The sequence below is a fragment of the Choloepus didactylus genome, chromosome X (genome assembly GCF_015220235.1).
Source record: "Choloepus didactylus isolate mChoDid1 chromosome X, mChoDid1.pri, whole genome shotgun sequence".
Taxonomy (NCBI): domain Eukaryota; kingdom Metazoa; phylum Chordata; class Mammalia; order Pilosa; family Megalonychidae; genus Choloepus; species Choloepus didactylus.
This window is the reverse complement of record NC_051334.1, coordinates 117,185,046-117,212,163: the sequence shown is the minus strand read 5'-3', so window position 1 is coordinate 117,212,163 and position 27,118 is coordinate 117,185,046. Positions and strand designations below refer to the sequence as shown.

At 39.4% G+C, this 27,118-nt stretch overlaps 1 pseudogene; it reads left to right on the top strand.

Annotated features, from left to right (window-relative positions):
- Nucleotides 1–1,145: 1,145 nt before the first annotated feature.
- LOC119523508 lies at nt 1,146–2,135 on the top strand (annotated as a pseudogene).
- The last annotated feature ends 24,983 nt before the right edge of the window (nt 2,136–27,118 follow it).

The window sequence follows — 27,118 nt, the reverse complement described above, 5'->3', positions numbered from 1 at the left end:
CTCCATACCTCTATGAGCTATTCTACTCCTCTTATTGGGCCATTAATTATCATTATATTAATTTTTCTTTTTGCTCCTTGTCTCTTACATTGTCTAATTAAATTTATCAATAGGTCAATAGCAGCCGTAACCCACCAACAAAATTCCGAAAACATACTTCTACTGCAACAGAAAATTGAAAACCTGCTCCTGCAGCAACAGAAGCCTCACTACCAACCAGTTCCATCAGAAAATACTTAAGCATCAATTTAATAATGCTAAAGCTTAGTTTGAGGCAACTATCCCAAACTACGCCCCCATGCAGCTGGAAGTAGCCAAAGAAAGAACGATGCCCCAGTCCCCTGCAAAGGTTGCCTCAAGCTAAGTTAAAGCCTTAACCCTAGTACAACCCAAAACCCCTGCCAATTTTATTAAAAGCAAAAAGCAGGAATGTTAGATCCCAGAAAGAAAGGAACTAACATGTAGAAGGAGTTTCTAACCCAGAGGCCCCGCAGGTTATCTCACAGAAAACAGGCGCCCCATAAACTAAAGAATGAAGGCTGTTTAAGGCTGTCCCCGCCACAGTGGTGCCCCAACCCCAAAAGGCGGGTAAAAGTAAGGTCAGATATGTCCAAAAAGACAAACAACTGAAAAGGCCTGTTCTCCCTAGATAGATAACGCAGCTGCTTTTCTGAGAAGAATAATGGGCTAGAATCCTAACAACCTATCAGCCTAGAAGTTGACAGACACCCACCCAATCGAGGCCCAGAACACACTCAGCAGGACCCTTCTCCCCCAACACCCTTCCCTCCCCACGTGGGTTTTTCCTTTAAAAAATGCTGCTCTCAGATAGAGGGCTGGAGCCATTTTTTCCTTTCTTTCTTTTCTGATGGCTCCCACCTGCTTTCTTCTGCTTTCTTCCTCTAATAAACCTTAAATTCTCTACTTAAACCATGACTCGCTGCATTTGTGTGGATTCTTGAATGGCTCTGAACCTAACATTATCCTTATATATTTTCTAAAGAAATATCATATACTCTATCAGACAATATCTTTATAATTCCATAATGAATGGATTATGGTCAAAAGTAAATCTCTTTTTAATGGACAGTTGTGTATTTTCTAAGCTTAACTATCACAAAAGCATTGATCTTAGGCGGGCAGTGATGGCGGCGGGCGATGGGGACGTGAAGCTAGGCACCCTGGGGAGTGGCAGCGAGAGCAGCAGGGACGGCAGCAGTGAGAACTCAGGCGGCGCGGGAGCGGCACCCGAAGGGGGAGGCTGGGCGGCGGCGACGTTGGCGCTTCTGACGAAGGGCGGGGAGCTGCTGCTGAACTTGGCGCCGGTGGCGCTGTGCTGCTGGGGGCCTACCGGCTGCCGGTACGCTGGGGGCGGCGGGGTCTGGGCGCCGGGGCCGGGGCGGGCGAGGAGAGCCCCGCCGCCTCTCTGCCTCGCATGAAGAAGCGGGACTTCAGCTTGGAGCGGCTGCGCCAATACGACGGGTCCCGCACCCCGCGCATCCTGCTCGCGGTCAATGGGAAAGTCTTAGACGTGACCAAAGGCAGCAAGTTCTACCGCCCGGCGGGTCCATATGGAGTATTTGCCGGTAGGGATCCCTCCAGAGGGCTGGCGACATTTTGCCTGGATAAAGATGCACTTAGAGATGAATATGATGATCTGTCAGATTTGAATGCTGTACAAATGGAGAGTGTTCGAGAATGGGAAATGCAGTTTAAAGAAAAATATGATTATATAGGCAGACTCCTAAAACCAGGGGAAGAACCATCAGAATATACAGATGAAGAAGATACCAAGGATCACAATAAATAGGATTGAACTGTGTAAACAACCAGAGTTAGGGGCCTTCAGAACTGCAGTTCTTACTCCCCTTCACAGAATGTTCTGCATCTTTGGGTATAGTTCACCTGCTGCAAAAAACACTCAACAGATTGTGTACAAGATAAATGAGTCTCACTATGAAGATTTGAATACTAGACACTATTTGTGCTGCCAAACTCATTTGTTGCAGTTGTTTGTAATGTCTGGTGGGGCTTCATAATCCTGAATAAAAGGAGACAGGAATATTTTAAAGAGAAGAAAGTCACAAGGTATCTCTCCCTCTCCCTCTCTCTCTCTCTCCTTCTCTCTTTTAATCAAAAACAACCATATATGCATTTGCTATTATTCAAGTGTACAAATGTCCTCAAAAAACAGTAAGGGACTCTGATTTCACATGCTCTGTTTTTGTTTTAGCCATGAGGAGGGAGGAGACCAGGACAGGGGGAAGGGGGTATTGCACATTAATTTGAGTAGTTTAGGTTACTGAAACTTTAAAATTGTGAATTCCCAAACTTTTCTCTTTGGGCTTTGTCAGGGAAAAGAAAAACAAACCTTTATTTCTAAGAAATCTTTGGAAATTAGGAGAAGGGACTTCAAGTGGATTTAAGTCAAAGCTAATTCCCCAACAGTAATATCATTTGAAACCAGAATCCCTTCCCTTCCCCTAGATCAAATCAATATTAATTGGGCCTTATTTCACCTACATTGACTTGAATTATTTTTAGGGAAAGCCCCTATATGAATTCAGAAGTCACTACAAGCAGCATTGAGACTGGAGTTGGAATGTTCTGTTGACTGCAAAACCTTGGTCTCATTCTGTGCATATAGAATGTAAAAGGAATATTCAGTGTTACTGCCATATATGTTAATATACACAAGCTCAATTAGCATTGCAATGGCCAAATGCATTCCCCCATGCTTTCCTCTTTTCAAAAAAATGGAAAACAAATCAACAACTCTAGCCCCCAACAGCTGCCTAATTTAAGGAGTCTGACCCTCACATCTCAAGGGTGTGGGTGCATGGGGACATGGTGTGGATGTCTGTGTGGGTGTGTCTGAATGTGTGTGAGAGCGCCTGGGAAGGGACTCTTCCTGCAGATACTGTAAATACACGTACCATTTTAATAAAGCATGTATGATAAACAAAAAAAAAAAGAATTCATCTTAATATCAATTACTAGAGTAATCATCATCCTTAGGTATATCTTATGATGTAACAATGTCTTTTGTGTATAATCTATATTAAGGTTTCTCACAGAATATTTGTTCCAGAATTCTGTGAGGTTGGTGAGAACAAGATATTATTCAAAAAAAAAGTTTAATTTCATTTTTCATAATCATAGCTTGCTAAACTGAAGGTTTGAAATATCAAGAAGAAAGGAAAAGAAGGAGCTTACCCATATATCCATTTAAAAATATAACATTCAAAGCAATAATTCTATTACAGTCATGATCACAATTACATTTCTCATTAATTCATTCATTCCTATGTAATTAGCTCTTGTTCTGTTGGATCTTGGACAGCAGTATACATCCATGATTAAAAAAAAAGGTAGTCTTCTTCTTGACTAAAAGGGTCCTGGAAATCTTAACACAATTCTCTAGTACAACTTGATAGGTTTCTACTCATGGTGGTTATAACAACCTACAAAGGGAAGTTTATACCCATGCATCTGTGTTTTGTGGTATCAGTAACAAAGAATACCTAGTACAGTCTTTTCCACTAAGGTTCTGAGGCTGCCTTTCTTTGTTGAAGACCTAATTTATGTTCTCTAGCTTATAGCAAGAGCCTTCAGGCAAGCATGGACAGAAAGCAGGAGTCACCTGTTGATAGGACAAAATGACCCAGGTTAATTTATTATAATAGCTACCAATATAATAATGAAGGAGAGTAAGATCCTCTACTGGAATATAATTCAAAATTGGTAAGAACATATTATGGAAAGTAAGGGAATTGACAAATTTCCAGGCCTCCCAATTCATTCTATAGTATGTGTGATCTTTGAAACTCATTTATATTACTGACATTGTATCTGTACATAATTTACCCCAGGGAAGTTGAGTTTCTCTTTTTGATTTGACATCCCTCCCCATATTGTGGACTTCATAAACAGTGAATCTCCTATATTGCATTGAGCTAAAAAGAATTATGGAGGATGCCAAAGCTACTTAATTATTTCTAGTATCCCACCTGCTTATTTGTGCAACATTATGTGTTACAAGATTAAGGAGAAGGATTTTGATGCCAATAGTGTCCTAGGAATCACTAGAGTTGATTTTGGATGTAAAACCACTGTGAAATTTAACGTTTATGAATTTAGGATCTGATTTTGGGAAGATGAGATTAAAAAGAGTTGCCAGAAGAGATTAATTCACTAAATAGAAGAGAGATTTACTTAATGTAAAGGGAAGCATGAGTGCCTTAAAACAGTGAATGGCATAGCTTAATTACCTCATTAATGATAATGATAATGCACAAAAACGTAGAAAAAGGTAACAATTATAAGAAACTTTAGCATTTTCTTTTTTTATCTTCATTTTATTGAGATATATTCACATACCACGCAGTCATACAAAACAAATTGTACATTCGATTGTTCACAGTACCATTACATAGTTGTACATTCATCACCTAAATCAATCCCTGACACCTTCATTAGCACACACACAAAAATAACAAGAATAATAATTAAAGTGAAAAAGAGCAATTGAAGTAAAAAAGAACACTGGGTACCTTTGTCTGTTTGTTTGTTTGTTTCCTTCCCCTATTTTTCTACTCATCCATCCATAAACTAGACAAAGGGGAGTGTGGTCCTTATGGCTTTCCCAATCCCACTGTCACCCCTCATAAGCTACATTTTTATACAACTGTCTTCGAGATTCATGGGTTCTGGGTTGTAGTTTGATAGTTTCAGGTATCCACCACCAGCTACCCCAATTCTTTAGAACCTAAAAAGGGTTGTCTAAATTGTGCGTAAGAGTGCCCACCAGAGTGACCTCTCGGCTCCTTTTGGAATCTCTCTGCCACTGAAGCTTATTTCATTTCCTTTCACATCCCCCTTTTGGTCAAGAAGCATGTTTAGAAAAATAATACAAGGACAGGAAAAGTCAGCTCTAAGGCATAAAAGAAGTAATTTTGGTGAGATAAAAAAACTTCTACTATCTAGGAAGAATACACTGAATGTTAATAATTTCTACTTATGAAGAGCAGACTGAATGCCTCAAGACCAGTTTGCCACTTTGGCATACATAAAACCCAATTCCAAATTTGTTTTGTTTTTTGCATGCTATCCAAGAAACACAGAGGGAAATTTGTACCTTAAGTGACTGCAGAGAACAGAACCTCAAAGAAATGGGATTCATTATCGACCTGATTGTGCTGATGACTATGAAAATCCACCTAACATTAAGGGATGGAAGTGTATGGCACCCAGTAACAATTCCCTGGGGGCAACTTAGAGTGAAATAAGGGGAAACTAGTGGCTCCTGCCAATATAAATTTAAATAAAGCATAGCATAAACATAAATATAAATATACACAGAAACAGAGATGGAGAAAGAGCGCACACCAAGTGGAAGTCCCTGGTCAGAAGCAATACCATATCCCTGGACAATTTCAGAGATTAATGATACTTAGTACATCATCATTTAACAATCTGTTTGGCTTTTGCAGGATACTGAAGAGCCTTGGAAAATGGCACTGAACACCATTAAGTTGCTATTTTAACTCAAGTTTACTTCAAGATCTGATCAAATCAGCATAGTCTCTTTTCTTTGTTGTTGTTGTTGTTTGACCCACCAAGCCATAAAGTTGGGCATGCACAGCAGCATTCCATCACCAAATAGAAGTGGTATATATGAGATACAACTCAAGCAGGCCCGGAAGATACAAATAAGTTACAAAAGGAAGTGGCGCAAATGCCCATGGTCCCCATTCCTGCCACATTACTTTTTTTTTTTAATTAAATTCAGTTTTATTGAGATATATTCACATACAATACAGTCATCCATGGTGTACAATCAACTGTTCACAGTGCCATCATATAGTCATGCATTCATCACCCCAATCTATTTTTGAACATTTTCCTTACACCAGAAAGAATCAGGATAAGAATAAAAAATGAAAGTAAAAAAGAACACCCAAATCATCCCCCCATCCCACCCTATTTTTCATTCAGTTTTTTTCCCCATTTTTCTACTCATCCATCCATACACTAGATAAAGGGAGTGTGATCCACAAGGTTTTCACAATCACACTGTCACCCCTTTTAAGCTACATTGTTATACAATCATCTTCAGGAGTCCAGACTCCTGGGTTGGAGTTTGATAGTTTCAAGTATTTACTTCTAGCTATTCCAATACATTAAAACTTAGGAGGTGTTATCTATATAGCACATAAGAATGTCCACCAGAGTGACCTCTCGACTCCAATTGAAATCTCTCAGCCACTGAAACTTTATTTTGTTTCATTTCGTATCCCCCTTTTGGTCAAGAAGGTATTCTCAATCCCACAATGCTGGGTCCAGAGTCATCCCCAGGAGTCATATCCCGCGTTGCCAGGGAGATTTACACCCCTGGGAGTCGGGTCCCACGTACGGGGGTGGGCTATGAGTTTGCCCGCCGAGGTGGCTTAGCTAGAGAGAGAGGGCCACATGTGAGCAACAGAGAGGCACTCCAGGAGACTCTTAGGCACAATTATAAGCAAGTTTAGCCTCTCCTTTGCAGTAATGAGCTTCATAAGGGCAAGTCCCATGATAGAGGGCTCAGCACATCAAACTGCCAGTCCTCAATATCTGTGACAACATCAGCATCAGTCCAGGTGAGGAAGTCCAACTCTTCTGCATTTCCCCCAGTTTCTCAGGGGGCCTGCAAATATATTTTTATTCTCTGCCCAAATTACTTTGGGATGTGTCATTGCTTCACTCTAACCTATAGAAACCTACTATATCTCACTTCCTATTCAAAGTTCCATGTAATTGTGGTGTTTGAACAAACTGGCCGTAGAGTTACACTGTTTAGAAAATATAGATCCTGCACCAAATAGACATCTCTTCCCTTGGTCTCACACAGCATAGCCTGTTAACCTGATAAGCAACTATTGTTTTTGTCAATACAATTTTCTCTAGCTGAATAAAGTTAAAACATAAGAAGCAATTGGCTTTCACATGGTGTCGGAAATAAAGCAGTACCTGTAAGGGAATAAACGCTCTCTCGGTTCTGGAGGAGAAAAGAATTTATTTACGATCTTGCAAGATAGGGCGTCCAGCCAAACACATGGAAGGAAGGCTGGCGCGCCAGAGGAAGAGAATGGCAATCTTTAAATCTCCTACTCCTAATTCGCAAGTCCCTCCCCTGTTTCCCCATTGACTGGGTACTACAGAGGTTACAGCCTATCTGAGAACACTAACTAATTCATCTTTTGAGATTTTAATTTGTACAGCCAATCCTAGAGAGCCAACTAGCTCATTATTGAGATTTTGAACTGATCAGCCTATCCCCCCCAAATTTTTATTTTTTTTGCTGTGAGTTCCCGCCTCTGATATTACCTCATATCTCTTTACATTCCAGTAACTATGGTTACTTTTCCATATAAGGAGCAGGCAGATTCTCTCTTCTCTTTGTCTGGGGCTTGTTTAAACTGGTTTTGCCTCCATTTCCCTTATTCCATGCTGTCTCTGTGTGAAAACGAAACTTATTCCTTTCTTACACATGGTAATAAATGAAGTACACCCTAAGCATTTGCCTCATTCACTCAATCCAGCACTGCACCACAAATCAATGTGTAGGGACCTTATAATCTCAGGATCCTGAGTAATAGTCCACTGATTTATTATATTGTTGATGTTATGTTGATAAGACTTAGCTGGAGATTCTCCAGATACCTTGGTAAGACACATTTGTTCCAGAGATTGGGAAAAATTTCCTGAAAAAATACAAGATCTACCATCTCAGCAAGGTTTATTGAGATCCATTGGTCTGGAGAAAAGTTGGGATATTTCTTCGAAAGTGAAAAGTTGCTTACATTCCCTACCACAAAAAAAGAGACATGAGGATTGGTGGGGGTGTTAGAGATTGCTTTTTGTGCACCCAATATCTACTAGATCCTCTGTTTAAAACTTCCTTGTCACCAAGGAAGGGACAGTAATTTTTCCTGTTACAGATATAAATTTACCCCTTTCTATTCTCTGGAAGCCAACTTCTTGGCTGATTCATTCCTCACATCACCTCGCCACCATTGCAGTGGGAGAGTTTCTGAGCCCAGGAGGCGTTTTGTACTGGCGTCCCTGATTATTCCATAAGCCCAGAATAACAGCTTGGCCCACTCATCCAAACAATAAAATATCTTTCCAAAATGGCATTCTACTGACAAAAGAAGTGTCTAAACAAAGCTGCTTTGTTTACCACTAAAAGAACAGGCTCCCCATTATCTGGGCATCTCAACCACATCCCTGGTCCTCCTAGTCCAATTTTGAAGAGAGGGAAAACCTAGACAAGAGTCTCAAGGGAACCTTTGTGGCACAATTAAATAGGAAATACATATCCCGAGGCTTTGTGCTAGTGCAAAGGAGTGTGTTGTACCTTTGTATCTCTGTAACTGAAAGGAGCTGAAACTCTGTGAGTCTTTCACATTGGATGTCTTCTTTCTTGTTCTCATTTTTTGAAGTTTCTCACACTAATTACAACTAGTTAGGTATAGCTTCATATGAGTGACATATTTAGATTCTTTCCCATAAGAAGACCTAAGAGGGATGCCAGGGCCCAGGGATGCATTTGGAAGACATCAGGGCATGTTCACATATCTCTAAGGATACATCTTCCTTTATAAAGAACAATGTGAAATGTGAGTGGCCGCTGACTGATAAGCTAAACATTTCCATGTGAATGGCAGAGTCTGGTACAGGAGTATATCAGTCAGGAGGACCAGTTTCTGCAGGAAGATCAGACAAGGGCAGCACCATGGGGAATGTGTCAGTTAGGCATCTTGGAGATTTGTCACTTTGACAAAAGGGGCTAATTCATCCCGTGAATCTGGCAGTCTTGTAGGGGGACCATGAGGTGGACTGATCCTTGAAATGTGTAGAAAAGGATGGTAATCAAAGGAATGGAGCCCCCAGGGCTACAGAAGGGGCAAAAAAGCTGGACATTCTGTTGAGAGAACACATCTGCTCCATGCCTAGTGTGGAGGATAAAGTCATTTTGGACATGAAGAAAAATCACAAATGTACTGGGGGGAGCCAGCTGTTTGAGATGAGAGGCCCTGCTCTCAGAAGTCTGAGGATTTATGCTTTTCTTTCTAAGGGCCTATCTCCCTTGTTCGAATTTTAACTCCCTTGAGTCTGCATGACCTCAGCTACTTTGTGTTTTATATGTCATTTTCAAACCCTTCCATCTATACCACTATACTGAGAAAGTCTAGAGTCACAGTATATATGTCCATCTTCCAAGGTAAAATTTGTGTGACCCATGGTCAAAAATCCAAGCTGATCCCCTTAAAGAAATGGCTAATTCTAGAAATGGAGCATGAAATATACAAGATGAGCCTGGGGCATCTTTATTTTTTTTTTTTTTTTGGAAAGATGGGCATTTATTGGGTTGAATCACATGAAAATGGCAACATTCAAATATTTTTTTTTAAAGTCAATAATTACATTAATTTTTTTTTTTCATTTACTTTTTTTATTAGAGAAGTTGTAGGTTTACAGAAAAATCATCCAGAAAATAAAGAGTTCTGACACCACTTCCCCCCACACACAGAGTTTTCCCTATTATTAATAATTTGCATCAGTGTGGTACCTTTGTTACAACTGAGGAAACAAAATTATTAAAATTATGCTATTAACAATAGTCCATAGTTTGCATTAGGGTTCACTGTTGGTATTGTACAACCCTATGGTTTTGTTCTTTTACACTCACAATGTCTTCAAGGTTCATCCATGTTATTGCATGTCTCAGAACGTAATTCATTTTTGTGGGAAATTATATGCCATTGTATGTATATACCACATATTGTTTATTCATTGATCTGTTGAGGAACACTTTGGTTGCTTCCATATTTTGGCAATTTTAAAATAATGCCTCTGTCAACATCAGTTGGCAATTATTTCTCCGTTCTTTCACTTTCTTTTTTTTTTTTTTTTTTTTTTTTTTTTTTTGTGAAAGGGTAGAAGTTTTGTATTCCATGCTCTCCCCGAGGGCAGACATCATCAGAAAGAGAGGGGGACACTAACAGCCCCCCCTTGGCTCTTCCAGACTGGAGGGTTTTCTGCCTTGATTATTCCGACTCAAGGCTCCATTTCACTCGCTCGTCCTTCATTTCAGCCAAACCTTATCCCTGCTGCTCTTTTTTTTTTTTTTTTTTTTTTTAATCATCATTTTATTGAGATATATTCACATACCACGCAGTCATACAAAACAAATTGTACTTTCGATTGTTCACAGTACCATTACATAGTTGTACATTCATCACCTAAATCAATCCCTGACACCTTCATTAGCACACACACAAAAATAACAAGAATAATAATTAGAGTGAAAAAGAGCAATTGAAGTAAAAAAGAACACTGGGTACCTTTGTCTGTTTGTTTGCTTCCCCTACTTTTCTACACATCCATCCATAAACTAGACAAAGTGGAGTTTGGTCCTTATGGCATTCCCAATCCCACTGTCACCCCTCATAAGCTACATTTTTATACAACTGTCTTCGAGATTCATGGGTTCTGGGTTGTAGTTTAATAGTTTCAGGTATCCACCACCAGCTACCCCAATTCTTTAGAACCTAAAAAAGGTTGTCTAAAGTGTGCGTAAGAGTGCCCACCAGAGTGATCTCTCGGCTCGTTTTGGAATCTCTCTGCCACTGAAGCTTATTTCATTTCCTTTCACATCCCCCTTTTGGTCAAGAAGATGTTCTCCATCCCACGATGCCGGGTCTACATTCCTCCCCGGGAGTCATATTCCACGTTGCCAGGGAGATTCACTTCCCTGGGTGTCTGATCCCACGTAGGGGGGAGGGCAGTGATTTCACCTTTCAAGTTGGCTTAGCCAGAGAGAGAGGGCCACATCTGAGCAACAAAGAGGCATTCAGGAGGAGACTCTTAGGCACAAATACAGGGAGGCCTAGCCTCTCCTTTGCAGCAACCGTCTTCCCAAGGGTAAAACTTATGGTAGAGGGCTCAACCCATCAAACCACCAGTCCCCTATGTCTGTGGTCATGTTAGCAACCATGGAGGTGGGGTAGGCGAATACCACTGCATTCTCCACAGGCTCCTCAAGGGGGCACTACATCTTTTTTTTTTTTTTCCTTGTTTGTCTTTTTTCTTTTTTTTTTTTTTTTTTTAACTTTCCCTTCTTTTTTCAAATCAACTGTATGAAAAAAAAAGTTAAAAAGAAAACAAACATACAATAAAAGAACATTTCAAAGAGACCATAACAAGGGAGTAAGAAAAAGACAACTAACCTAAGATAACTGCTTAACTTCCAACATGTTCCTACTTTACCCCAAGAAAGTTACATAATATAGCAACATTTCAGTGAACTTGTTCCTACTACATCCATCAGAAATTAACAGACCATAGTCATTTCTGGGCATCCCCAGAACGTTAAATAGCTTATCTGTTCTTCTTGGATTATTGTTCCCCCTTCCTTAATTGCTCTCTACTGCTAGTTCCCCTACATTCTACATTATAAACCATTTGTTTTACATTTTTCAAAGTTCACATTAGTGGTAGCATATAATATTTCTCTTTTTGTGCCTGGCTTATTTCGCTCAGCATTATGTCTTCAAGGTTCATCCATGTTGTCATATGTTTCACCAGATCGTCATCTTTATTTTTTAAATGTAATTTATTGCAACATATTCACACACAATACAATCCATCCAAAGTATACAGTCAGTGGTTCACAGCATCATCACATAGCTATGCATTCATCACCGTGATTGCTTTTTGAACATTTGCATTACTCCAGAAAAAGAAATACAAAGGAACAAGAAAATCCCACACATTCCATACCCCTTACCCCCTCTCTCTTATTGACCACTAGTATTGCTTTCTACCCAGTTTTAAGACTTACAATAGAGGTAGGTAACTAAGATAGTGCAGTATTGCCAGAGATAGAGATATTGATCAGTAGAACAGAACAACACAACCAGAAGTAGACCCATAAAAACACAATCAATTTTTTTTCTAGATAGTTATACAAACATTATCAAAGATCAAGGCTACTGGATTACAGTTCAACAACTTCTGGTATTTCCTTCTGTCTGTTCTAAAATACCAGGCACTTAAAAGGAATATCTATGTAATGAGTCAGTAATCACAGTCATTTGTTAAATCCTAATTTCTCAGTTACACCTCCTCCCTCTCTTTTGATCATTCTCTCAATCTTCAGGGATATCTGGGCAATGACCATTTTAACTTCTTCAGGCTGAAAAGGGGTGTTGACCTTATGGGGTCGAGGCATGAAACTGGTTGATGTTCTTGGACAGATTGGTACCTCTAGGTTTCAAGGTTTATCTGGCATGGGATTGATTTAGAGGACTTAAGTTTCTGAAAAACTAAACTTATTAAGAAAAACTTTCATAGAGACTTAGATAGAGCCTGGAGCACTCCCTAGGGTTTTCAGGAATACTGTTGTTGGGGCTTGACATACTGTGGTAGTTTGCAATACCTGGCTAAAGTTTGCATAAGAGTAACCTCCAGAATGATCCCTCAGCTTTTTTGAAATATCTTAGCCGCTGAAACTTTATTTGGTTCCATTTCTTTTCCCCCTTTTGGTCAAGGGGGAAAGGCATTCACAAGAAGGCATTCACAATCCCATGATGCCAGGGCCAGGCTCATCCCTGAGAGTCATGTACCATGTAGAGGGGAGTGTAGTGAGTTCATTTGTAGGTTGGCTTGAAGAGAAAGGCCACATCTGAGCAACAAAAGCGGCTCTCTGGGGGTGACTCTTAGGCACAATTACAAGCAGGTCTAACTTCACCATTGCGGAAATAAGTTTCATAAGGGCAAGCCTCAAGGTCAAGGGCTTGGCTTATTAAATTGGGACTCCCTAATGCTTGGGAGAATATCAGGAATTCCCCTGGTGGGGAAGTTTAATAGTTCTACATTTTCCCACAGTCCCTCAAGGGGAGTTTGCAAATACTTCTTCATTTTCTGTCCAAAATACTCTGGAATGTATCCGGGTATTACATTAACCTGTACAGAATAATAAGAACTCATTCCCTATTCTAGGTTCCATGTAATTAGGTTGTTTAAATAAACTAACCAGACAGGTTAAATTAGACAGTGTGTTACAGAAAATTTAAATGTTGGACCAAATAAACATCTCTTCCTTTGGTCTCACACAGAAGTTGAAGTTTTAAAATACAGACAATATCATCCTTTACCCAGCATTATGATTGACCTTAGTCCTAACCATGTCCATTTTGTTCATGTCTCTAATTGAAGTCTTATCTCTTTTCTGTTTTTTTAACAGTTGCTGTAAGGAGTAATGCTGACTTCAGAGCTGCAGAACTCTAACTGAGTCTCAGTGTCTTCAAGTAGGTCTATTCAGAGCTACTCTATTTGGGGTATGCTGCACTTCTTTGACATGTAATTTTATGTCTTTCATAAGATTTGGGAAATTTTCAGTGATTATTTCTTCCATTATTCTTTCTGCTCCCTTTCCCTTCTCTTCTCCTTCTGGGAGACCCGTAAAACATATATTTGGGTGCTTCATGTTGTCGTTCAGTTCCCTGAGACCCTGTTCATATTTTTCCATTCTTTTCCCTATCTGTTCTTTCGTGTGTAGGATTTCAGATGTCCTGTCTTCTAGTTCACTAATCTTTTCTTCCGCTTCTTCAAATCTGTTGTTGTATGTCTCCATTGTGTTTGTCATCTCTTCTATTGTATCTTTCATTCCCATACTTCTGCCAATTATTTTTCAGACTTTTGAGTTCTTCCTTACATTTGCCTAATTCTTTTTTATATCCTTCATCACTTTTGCCATATCTTCCCTCAACTCATTGATTTGATTTTTTAATTGATTTAGAATATTTGTTTGAACATCTTTAATTAGTTGTTTCGACTCCTGAATCTCATTTGAGGTATAAGTTTGCTCCTTTGACTGAGCCATATCTTCATTTTTCCTAGTGTGACTTGTAATTTTTTGTTGGTGTCTAGGCATCTGATTTTCCTGATTGGTTAATTCTGGAAGTCATTTTCTCTCTTTTGCCTAGGGTTTTCTTGTTGGTTGACTTTGTTCCCTATCTGTTCATTTCTTTTGTCTGCCAGTTGTCAGATTGGCTCTGCTCCTTAGTCTCCCCCCAAAACCAGACACCCACAGTGGCCTGCCTCAGGGATGGGGGTTAGGCACTGGACACCACAGCAAGGTCTCTCTGTGGGTAAAACAAATCTGATGGCTCCCAGTGGTGTTCTGTTTTTCTCCGGCCAGCAAGACCTGGGTTTCTTTTAGGGTACTGCTTTAACAGTTGGATCGTCCATATTTCTCAGCCAAAACAGAGCCAGGTTCCCATGCAGGGGGTGTAGACCAGCTCCAGTTGGCCTGAGACATGTTCTTGAGGGGGTTTAAGAAGCCCTGTAATTCCCCTGCACTTTCCGGTATTCACAGCAGATGGCACTGTTCGACAACTTAATAGTCCTTAAAGCTGTTTGCCTCCAGAGCCCAGGCTGCATCTGACCAGGACAGGGCTGAATTACCTCCTGGAGTCCAGGCAGCTTCTGACTGGGTGGGGCTGAATCTGTGGGTTTCCTGTGCCCTCATTTTTCTGGCCAAAATCTGGCTCAATGTGGGACAGTGTCCCTCACTTTACTTGTGGCAGAGGACTCCCCCAACCATCCCCCAGGCTTGGTTCAGGCCACCTGCTGCTGTTTCCCTCAGGCATGGTGGAAGGGATTTTGAATCCAATGCTGGAAACACAGTCTCTGTCCATGTTTTATCAGACTCTGTCCCTTACTGACCTGAGCCTTGACATGACCTCCCATGTTCCCCAGGTCTCCAAATGGTGGGGCTCTGTCTCACTGCTGTGAGAGATTTTGTAATCTGTGTCCTGGGTCAGAGGGATCCTGGCGGCTGTTTCTGTGCCCTTCTTGTGCTGTGTGAGACTGAGTGAGGGGGAGGGGAGAGGACCGGCTGGTCTGGGATGGAAGTTTCCTACCTGAAATATTTCTCTTTCTTCAATTTGGCATTTGTAGGGTCCTTCTCCAGTCTATATCTTCCTCCAGAGTCCTGAGCTATTCAGAATTGTCCTTTTTTTTTTCATTGAATCTCTGTGGAGGATTTTCAGAAGCTGCTTACATCACCATGTTGATGAAGTCACCCCTGGAACATCTTGGAAAGTCAGAAAGTAAGTAAGTGCTACAAAAATTGAGGGAGATATGTTAAAGGGACACAGAAGCTAATTAAGAGAGCTTCCAATGGCCAAATCTAGAACAATTTGAGCAAAAATATAAATGAAATGATATTGTATTATAGCCCAATGTATGAAATAAATGTCCATGAGTCCACACTGATATAAACAAATGGTTGAAAAAATAAATAAATGGAGGAGAAGAGACAAGTCTTCTGTGCAGAATAATTCCAAATAATTTAGGTAGATATTCCATGTTCAAAAATGTGGAGCATAACTCCCCACTCCTCAAATGTGGGCTATGCAAAATCACTTCCTTCCAAAGGGTATAGTATGCAAAAGGGAAAAAAGAGTAACTTTATAGTGGAAAAGCCTAACATACACTACTTCAGCCTGGTGGCCAATGTCAATGTCAACAATGATAAATGACATTGACAGTATGTAGCTTTGATATGATGTAAAGAAAATGGCACTTTACCTCTGTAGTCGTCCTCCCCTAAACCCACAACTCTTGCCTAATCATGAGAAAAACATGAGAAAAACTCCAATCGAGTAACATTCTGCAAAATACCTGTGCTGGTTTAAAACTGTTATGGACCCCAGAAAAGCCAAGATCTTTTAATGCAATCTTGTTGAGTGGAATCTTTTGATTGTTTCCATAGAGATATGATTCCACCCATGGAGATGTGACCCCACTCATTCAGGGTGGGTTTTAATTAGATCACTGGAGTCCTTTAAGAGAAGCTGAGAGAGACATTTTGGAGAGAAGCTAAGAGATATAATCCAGAGTTTGCCCCCAGGAGAAGCTAAGAGCTGACACAGGCCCAGACACTTGGAGATGCAGACAGAAAGATGTTTGGAGATGGTAAGCTAAGAGATGAAGCCCAGAGTTTGCCCTGGAGAAGCTAAGAGAGGACCCCCAGATGCTTAGAGAGAAATGCCCTGGGAGAAAGAAGCAAGGATGCACAGGAGGTGAGAGAGAGAAGCTAAGATAGAAGCAACAGAAACCAGAATCTAATCCTGGGAGAGGCCCAGCAGACTCTGGCCATGTGCCTTCCTATGTGACAGAGGAACCACAGATGTCATTGGCCTTTCTTCAGTGAAGGTATCCTCTTGTTGACGCCTCAGTTTGGACACTTTTATGGCCTTAGAACTGAAAATTTGTAACCTAATAAATCCCCTTTATAAAAGCCAATCCATTTCTGGTATTTTGCATAATGGCAGCTTCAGCAAACCAGAACAATACCTGACCAATACTCCTCAAAATTTTCAAGATAATCAAAAATAAAGAAAGTCTGAGAAACTGTCATAGTGTGGAGGAGCCTAGGCAACTAATATAATATAGTATTCTGGATGGATCCTGGAACAGAAAAAGGACATTAGGTAAATACTAAGGAAATCTGAATAATGTAGGGACTTGAGTTAATAATATCAATATTGGTTCATTAATTGCAACAAATGAATCATACTAATATAAAATGGCAACAATATGGGAAACTGGGATGCAGGGTATATGGGAACTCTCAGTATTGTCTTCTCAATTTTTCTGTAAATCTAAAACTATTCTAAAAAATAAAGTCTATTTAAAAATCCAAGTTGTTCAAATAAATAGACCATGTTCAGATTCCAGTGTCTTAATCAGGTGGTGCCTGTGGCCCCTTAGTATCTTGTATTACCTTCCCTCTAATTCTGGTTTGATGAAGAATTGAACAGGGTCTACAAGTTGTGAATAAGAATAAAAGAAGCTCTAAGAGATTCAGAAGGAAAGACATGTCCAGTGTCAAACAGCATCTAGAATGTTAGCTATAAACAAAAGGAGGACAGAAAATATGAGAAGATGATGGGGAGAACTTGGATGATGGTTCTTTGGAGGCAGTGGCTGTGGGTGCCTGTAGATGGCAAAAGCGTGTGCCCTGTCAATAAGGAAGGCCACAGTATGCTGGTTCTCAGCACACTGACCAGATAGTCTGCCATGCCCCAAAGAATCTAGGGAATTATACCCACTTCCCTCCAGTTTAAGACAGTCAGAAGGAGGAGACAACCATTATGGCCTGGTCAGTTCATGTAGGGAAGAGTCACAGGACTCAAACTTCTTACCCAGAGAGTTTTGAGTGCTTTACCTGTGACCTCAAACAGACACTGGGGGAGGTGGGGCAAGTGTCCCAAAGGAAAGCCTGTGATGATTACTATCATCACAGTGGAAATATACATGAATAGAACTTTATCTAGAGAATACAGGGGAGGAAAATTTTGTCAAGAGCAGAAGAGGCACAGCCTGAATATATGTGGTCCAGGAGTTCTGATACTTATACAGGTTCTATAAATTTGTAAAATCTGGTGGTTACTTCCTTTCTTTTTTCTTCTTGGAGCTATGTCTCACTTTAACCCCCATCAGTCACATACCCCTCCATGTGAGTGAGCAGGCCTTGTTCTTTTCCATAATCAGATCTAACAGCGATCTGAGGTGGGGGGTGCATGGAAGGTGAAAAACTGTGCATTTACTCATCAAGAAAGCACTACCCATTTTGCTTCTAATATAAAAATTGTATGTGGTCACAGGTTAAGAAGATAAGAGTTTTCAAGGAATTGGCAGGACATATAAATGGACGAAAGAATGGACTCCCTTTGAGAGAGTGGGACGGGAATAAGTCAGGTGGAGGTTTAGGGATGTCTGAAGATTTTGAAGTAAGACGAGATAGTTGAAAAGACACTAGTTTGAGAGTCCCATGCATCTCCATCTATTAAAGGAGACTAAAGTCTGTCTGAGATCTTAGAAGAAGTAACAGATGTCCTTGTATCTAGAACTGAGAGAGAGAAGCTGTGACTTTACCATATTGATGCTTGCTCTCAGGACCCCTGCTTTGTGGTAGCTTTACACTAATCCCAATCAGTCATATACCTCTCCCTATAAGTGATCTGACCAGATTTTTTCCCTCTTGAGCAGATCTGACAGGAATCTAAGAAGGATGGATGGAAGATATGGATACATTTTAAAGGAGAAGGAATAATGACCCATATTGGTCAGGGAATGTTTGTGACCCATCTTGTCACAGCGCAAGATGGCAAAGTTTTCAACAGAGCTGGCAGATCTTAGAAATGGACAGGAGAACCAACACTCTCATATAGACTTAAAGATAATGATTCAGCTGGAAATACATTCTTTAGGTATCTGAAGAGAATGAAGTGACAAGAAACAGCCCTTGCCTAGAGGACTACACATCTCCACTTATTGAAAAAAAAAAGTAAGAAAGAAAATGAGCTCAGGTATCTGTGAGAACTAGGAGAGAGAGAGACTGGGACTTCTATGTCTTTATCAAAGCTGTTGGTCCCTCTCTTAATTTCCTCTTTGGGAGCTTTGTCATGCAAATTCCACTCATTTATTCCTTCATATGATTGAGCAGATCAGATTCTTTCCCAAAAGGCAGATTATGACATAAATATGAAACAGATATTTGGACAATAGTGGTGTGTTTTGTAAGGTTGACATCCTGGTTAAAAAGGCATTGCAGAAACATTTCCTAGGTAAAATGTGTGTTGTTACTGCTAAAGAGGCCAAAGTTTTCTACTAAGCTGCTGATAGAGTCTAGAGAAGTAGTTCTCAATTGAGGGAGATTTTACCCCCCAGGGAATATTTAGCAATGTCTGGAGACAATTATGTTTGTCAACATGCAGGTTGGGGTGGGGATTGCTTCTGGAATCTACTTGGGAGAGGCCAGAGATGCTGCTAATCATCCTAAAATGTAACATCTCCCCCCAAAAAAGATATATAAGACCAAAAATACCAATTTTCAATATCTGTAGGGATGGCAGTGATAATATTTGAACACTTGTCTATTTGGGGTATGTTGGCTCCATGCTACTGAGGCTGCTATCCCTGTCTTGGGAGGAGTTCTACCCCAGAATCTCAAGGAAAATTTGGGTCATCTTTGGAAGGGTAATCTCTGTGTCCATACCTAAATGAAGCAGATAGAGGAGGGGGATTATTTGCCAGAGCCTTTGGAGACAAATGTAGGTGCTCTAAAATCTGAGAGAGCCTCAAAAAACCCTTTGCTTTGATGTCTGTAGTCAGAGGTGTGGCAAGAAGCAACAGACATGCACATAAGATTGGGATACCCACATCTTTAACACAAGAGGAATGATCTAGTAGGGAGATCATGAAGAGGGCTGATCCCTGACACATGTAGGAGAGTACAGATCAGCAATTGATGCCATCCTCAAGGTAATGAACCCAGAATAATCACATATAAGGAGACAGAAAAGTTACACATTGTCCTAGGAAATCCCATCTCCTCCGTGTCTAGTATGGGGAACAAAACCATGCTTGACATGAAGAAAACCCACAAATGCACCAAAGTGAGAGAAAACTACCTGGGGCCAGAGACTCTTCTTTCAGAAGGCCAGGAATTTACTTTTTTTTCTCTCAAGGGTCTCCCTTTCTCAAATGTTTCCTCACTTGCCATGGGTCAGCATGACCTCAGCCCATGTCATTTATTTCAATGAAAACACAATCTCCTTTCAAATTCTTCACCCATCTACACCATAACACATGGAGTACCTGGAGTCAGAATGTCCACGTCTAGCTTCAAAGGTAAAATGTGTGTGATCCAACAATATTTATAGAGGAAAGGAAACAGTGAAATTCTGTTTCTACTATTGCTTTCTGGGTGTGTACAAGGTAGAATGTATGTAGTCTCAGATAAAGGGACTGAAGAGTCAGTGATTTGCCCTGAAGCCTGCCAAGGGTGACTCAAGGAAACAATTGTGTCTAATCAGCAGATGGCAATAACAAGAGCTCCTTGTCAGCTTCTTCAACCTTCAATACTTAAAAAAGATCAAGGATGCAGTGAATTCGGGCCATGGCAGAAATAAAGTGAAATACATATCACAAAGAAATCAGGCATCCTGGAGGTGGACTGTTTTAAATGCAGGGAAACATGAAAGCCCAGGAGGTATTTAATATGGAGAACTGGAAGGGGAGAGTGGGATTTTGTGCTTGGGACATTTGGAGGCATAGAACATATGCCAGTGAGTAGGAATCTGTGCCCATTGTCACCCTCACCTTGCTCCTCATACCTAATGGCCTAAGAAGAATATATGCCAAAGTTCAAGCCTATGACTCACATGACTACATACAGGAATGAAGAAAATGCCAAGTCTTATGCCCTTCAGGATTCCTGCCAATGTTTCCCACTTTGTTAAGTACATAAAAATGCATACACACAGCCCTTCCCCATAAACTCTAGTAGTCAAGGTTCAGTTTTGGTTTTTTGAATCCCTGGAAGCCAGCTTTTTTCACTGACCCCTTTTTTTGTACCACCCACCACCACTGAGATCAGTGTCCCTGACTGTTCCCCAGCCTTATAAACCACTTAAGCCATAAAGTCTTTTGTTAAGTGTCCTGGCACCCCAAAAAGGAATGATTGCTTTCAGGTGTCATCACCCCTCTAAGGATGTTGTTTAATAGAGCTTTTGTAGAATTTTTGAAAAGTATATTTTTGGATGTTTTCTTTGTTTTTCCCCCATATTTTATTGTTGCTTGTGTTTGTGTTTTTCCTTGCAAGTAACAAGGATCCTATTTGCAGATGATGTGGCTGCTTATATACACAATTGCAGGGGATATTTGATATCATTACAGTTTGAACTAATAAGTTAATTTAGCAATGTCATAGAATATAAGGTTAATATAGAAAAGTCAATTGCATTCTTACATACTAACAGCAAGCAATTTGAAAACGAAATTGTAAAAATCCCATTTACATCAGCACTTTAAAAAAACATAAAACCTAAGAATAAATCTAATAAAAGGTGACCAAGATCTGCACAGTGCAGCTACAAAACATTGTTGAGAAAAATTAAATAAGATCTGAACAAAATAGAAAGATATACCATGTTCATGGGGATTGGAAGACTTAATCTTATTAATATAGCTATTCTCACCAAATTGATCTATAGATTCAAAGCAATACTGTGCTAGTTTGAATATGTTATGTACCCCAGAAAAGCCATGTCATTTTAATCCAATCTTGTGGGTACAGACCTATTGTTCTGTGGGACCTTTTGATTAGGTTGTTTCCATGAAGGTGTTACCCAGCCCATTTAAAGTGGGTCTTAATGCCCTTGCTGGAGTCCTCTATGAGAGGATAAAAGGTGAAACTGAGAGAGCTCAGAGAAGCTAACAGAGAAATGCCCAGAGACATTTTGGAGAGAGAGAGCCTTTGAAACCAGAACCCAGAAGAGAAGGACTAGCAGATGTCACCATATGCCTTCTCATGTGACAAAGGAACCCCAGATGTCAATGACCTTTCTTCAGAGAAGGTATCATCCTGTTGATGCCTTAATTGGGACATTTTCATGGCCTTAGGATTGTAACTTCTACCTTAATAAATCCCCATTGTTAATAGCCAACCCATTTCTGGTATATTGCATTCTAGCAGCTTTAGCAAACCAAAACAAATACCAGTAAAAATTCCTGCAGGCTTTTAAAAAATATATACTAACAAGCCAATTCTAAAGTTTATAAGAAAATTCAAATGATCTAGAACAACCCAAGCAATTTTAATTGTGACGAACAAAGTGTAAGACTTGCTCTACATAATTTCAAGATTTACAGCTACAATAATCAAGTCCTTGGTATTGGTGAAAATATAGATCAATGGAACAGAATAGAGAGTACAGAAATAAACCTCTGAATATATTAGCACTTGGTTTTAAAAAATCTTTCTGGGCTTTTTAAAAACAATTTTATTCACACACCATACAATCCATCCAACGTGTACAATCAAGGATGAGCACTTGAATTTTTTAACAAAGGTGCAAAGGCAATTCAATGGAGAAAGAAAATCTCTTAAACAAATGGTACTGTATCAATTGGATATCTATATAGAACAAAACAAATATCATCATTGACATCACAACATACCCAAAAATTAGCTTGAAATGATTCATAGACATAAATATAAAGCCTAAAATATTAGAAGTAGACAAACATCTTCATAGCTTTGGATTAGAAGGCATATTTATTAAATAGAACACAATTATAAAAGAAATAAATTGGTAAAATGGACTTGATAAAAATTATAAACTTTTGTTCTTTGAAAGAAACCATTAAGTAAATGAAAAGGTAGGCCAAGATGGGGGGAAATACCCACAGTGTATAAATCACACAAAGAATTTGATTCTAGAATTTATAAAGAACTCTTGCAACTCTGGAAGGCAAATGACCCAATAAAACATGAACAAAATATTTTAACAGACATTTCACAAAAGAAGATGTATGAATGGCTAATAAGTACATGAAAAGATGCTAACATTAGTCACCATGGAAATGAAAATTAAAACCACAAGATATACCTCTGTGCACCCCTTAGAATGGCTAATATTTAAAAATATTAATTTAAAAACTGATTATATATTCTCACATGCACCAATTTAGAAGGCCAAGCCCTCTATCTTGGGGCTTGCCCTTGTGAAGCTTGTTACTGCAAAGGAGAGACTAAGCCTACTTATTATTATGCCTAAGAATCTCCCCCAGAGAACCTCTTTTGTTGCTCAGATTTGGCCTCTCTATCTAAGCCAACTCTGCAAGTAAACTCACTGCCCTCCCCCGATGTGGGACAGACTCCCAAGAGTGTAAATCTCCCTGGCAATACGGCACACAACTCCCAGGGATGATCCCGGATAGGGCATCATAGGATTGAGAAAGCCTTCTGGACCAAAAGTGGTAAGAGAAATGAAACAAAATAAAGTTTTATTGGCTGAGAGATTTCAAGTGGTGTCGAGAGGTCATTCTGGAGGTTATTCTTATGCATTATATAGATATCCCTTTTTAGTTTTTAGTGTACTAGAATAACTAGTAGAAAATACCTGAAACTGTTGAACTGCTATCCAGTATCCTTGATTCTTGAAGATGATCATATAACTATATAGCTTATATGGTGTGACTGTGTGATTGTGAAAACATTGTGGCCTGCACTTCCTTCATCCATTGCATACACAGATGAAGAGAAAAAAGGGGGACAAAAAGTAAATGAATAATGAGGGGTAAGGAGTATGAGATGTTTTGGGTGTTCTTTCATACTTCATTTTTATTCCTATTTTCATTTTTATTTCTTGGAGTAATGAAAATGTTCAAAAAATTGTGGGGATGAATGCACAACTATATGATGGTACTGTGAACAATTGATTGTACACTTTGGATGATTGTATGGTATGTGACCATATCTCAATAAAATTGAAATTTAAAAAAACCTGGTCATACTAAGTGTTGGCAAGAATGTGGAGAAATTGGAACTCCCATACTCTCCTGATGGGAATGTAAGATGGAACAACCACTTTAGAAAACAGTTTGATCATTTAAAAATTAAACATACAGCTCCATTACAACAGTCATTCCCTTCCTAGGTATTTACCCTAGAGAAATGAAAAAATGTAGTATGAAAACTTGTATGTGCATGTCCATATCAGCTTTATTTGTAATAGCCAAAAACTGAAAAGTACCTAAAAGTCTGTCAAGAGATGAATGGATAAACATTTACCATAAAATGAAATGCTGCTAAGCAATAGAAAGGAACACAATTTTATACATGTGAAATCATGTTCAATGAACGAAGCCAGACAAAAATTAAAGAGAGCACGTGCTCTATGATTCCATTTATTTAAAATATTATAAAAGGCAAACTATAGTGACAGAAAGCAGAGCAGATGGAGGGAGGGATGAATTACAAATAGGAAAGAAAAGACGTTTGGAGGTGATGGAAGTGTTTGATATTTTTGGTTGTGGTGATGGTTTCCCAGGCTTAAGTATGTACAAAGCAAATCAAATTGAAAGCTCTAAATATGCACAGTTTTTAAAAATTTTAATTATATGGTAATAAAGTTTAAAAAGTTACTCACGTATATACAGAAAGAAAGAACTGAAAGCGATAACCCATTTAGTTTTATTCTTGTGATATTTGGTTTATTTGTTTTTGCTTTTTTCATTGTAGTTTCATTTTTTCCCCTTCCTTGATTCTTTAAAGATTCCCTCACTGATACACACATTTCCTGTGATTTGAAAACAGCAGTTATCTCTGGGGTCCCCTCACTCTTTCTCTCCTTGTTATTGGGCTTCTATCCTAAGCCTTGCTCTAAAACATTTCAAAACATACCAATTTTCCTCAAAAAACCTGAAAATTTACAAGCAAGAATATATAAATGACTAATAGGAATGAATGTGGTAGTCCATTTTGTTATTCTTGGATTATTTACTGTTGTTTATTTTCATAAAGGATTCCTTTTATTTTCTTGCTGACCCCTTTAGAGAAAATGCCCTGGCATCTCTTTGTTGTCATCTTCAAAGGACAGAATGTATCACCCACCAGTATCAGGGAAAGTTGACCCTCACATGGGATGCTAAAATTAATAGAAGTACTCACTGTGATAACTCACTTGTTCAATCACCTTTTACTTTCCCCTAAATTTCCCCAACATTCATAGAAACACCCAAGAAAGAGAGCTTCCTTCACTTCTTCTTCAACCAATTGTCTCTGATCTTCACCTCTTCCAAAAAGGTCCATTCTCATCCTCCCACCCACCCAGAATCACCAAGGAGGGGGGCTAATTTCAGCTCTTAATAAAAACCATATTTTGAACCCAAACCTTGACCCTTACTTCTTCCAGAAAGTTCTGCCCTTGTCTTCCAACCCTTTCCCCCAAAACCTGGTAAGGAGGTTTCCTTCAAATCTCCTTCAAGTAATCATGTTCTGATCCCACCCCTCACCTCGAGTTTTCCTTTTGGAATTGAGCTTACCTTGGGAATTCCAGTTTTCGTGATTATCAGGTGTAGGTTTTGATTTTCAGAGGAACAAAAGGTCATTCATGGTGCATAGAAATCAGTAAAGCCAGGGCAGAGACAAAAAAGGAGTCCTTACTTTTGAAATGCCATATTCCGTTGTCCTTCCTCCCTTCCTTGCTTCTTTTTCTTTCTTTCACCCACTCTTCTTTAAATTGAAGATGCCAAAAAATATGCCAACAGACACTACATTTTCCCAATGGCTCCACCCAGAAACTTTTGCCAGATTATTAATTTGGGGGAGTGTGCCAGTTTGAATGTATTATGTCCTCCAAATGCCATTATCTTTGATAGAATCTTGTGTGGGCAGAGTTATCAGTGTTGATTAGATTGTAATTCTTTGAGTGTTTCCATGGAGATGCGCCCCACCCAAGTGGCTCTCCTTGGATAGTTTCCGTGGAGGTCTGGCACTGCCCATTCAGCATGGGCGTTAATGAGTGTACTGGTGCACTATATAAGCTCAGACAGAATAAGCGAGCTTGCTACAGCCAAGAGGGACACTTTGAAGAATGCACAGAAGCTGAGAGAGGAGCTGCAGATGAGAGACAGTTTGAAGACGGCCGTTGAAAGCAGACTCTTGCTCCGGAGAAGCTAAGAGAGGACAAACACCCCAAGAGCAACTAAGAGTGACATTTTTGAGGAACTGCAGCCTAGAGAGGAACATCCTGGGAGAAAGCCATTTTGAAACCAGAACTTTGGAGCAGATGCCAGCCACATGCTTTCCCAGCTAACAGAGGTTTTCTGGACACCATTGGCCATCCTCCAGTGAAGGTACCCTTGTGTTACCTTGGACACTTTATGGCCTTAAGACTGTAACTGTGTAACCAAACAAACCCCCTTTTATAAAAGCCAATCCATCTCTGATGTTTTGCACTCCAGCAGCATTAGCAAACTAGAACAGAGGGGTGTCAAACATTTCCTCCTCCCCCACATTCTTTCCTAAGTGTTTGGGACACAATTTTAAAATAACTGTTACTATGGGTATGTGTTGCCAAGGCCAGCTTTTGGGGAAAAATTATTAATTAGAAGAAGTTAAAAAATAAAAGTTGGTGCCTTAAAATGTAAGAGAGAAAAACTGTGAAGCCAAAAATGACTGACTGAGAATGAAACTGACATACCAATTGCCAAACAGTTGGTAAGTGTAAATTTGACTCTCATGGCCCATTCGTTTCTCTGCCCTTCAGATCACATGGTTTAGTGTCCATGTTCCATATTTAGTGTCCAAATCAGCAATGTGGATAAAGTGTGCTATGTGGTGCAACAGGAAATCTGCTTATTTCTCTTCATTTGAAGCTAGTTTTATTCTCTCTTTATGTTCTTTGAGATAAAGTAAGTCTGCAAAGAACATTGGTTTATACTATTATTCTGACACTTTAGTTTGCAAAATGTGAAGTTCCTCATAGTTTACCACCTTTTGGCTCTTCTTGAAATGGTGACTGTTTAAGTTGAACTGAAGGGAGAATTGTGGACTTGACTCAAAAGCAACCTCTCAATGTTCTACAGAACATGTATTTATGTAACTGAATCTACTAGGAGAGATATTTGGAACTCTATGTGTGCAATTTTCCAACAAATGAAAAAAATACAGTACAGGTATTTATGAGCTTCTGTCAAGCAGCTTAAGTTGAAATATGATTTAAGACAATAAATCATGCTTATTTTAAAGCTGCTTGGAAGTTAGCATTAGGCCACGATGCTGGTCTCATTTTAACTACAATACTGTTTGGCACTAATGTAAACTTCCATTTAAATCATTCTTTTGGAGCAGCAAAGAGGAGGGAGAAAATTAATAGCTTATTAGATGGATACCAACATTAATAAATGGAAATGGAATGTTCTCATTCTTTACTCTCCCAGCCTCAAACTAAGGAGTTACCTTTTCTTTTCCTTCCTCAGCAAGCATCTATAATTTAATTAACAAACAGACTTACTGTAGGTATAGTACAATTACGAATGCTCTAATCATTGTACAGCATCCATACAGGCTTTGTAATCATTAATTTTTTAGCAGATTGAATGTGCTATATTGATATGTAGCTATGTAATTGTGTTGTATGTCTTAGAGTGAATTCACATTTTTAATAATGTTATTTTATTTACTTTAAGAGAGTATAATGTAAATTTG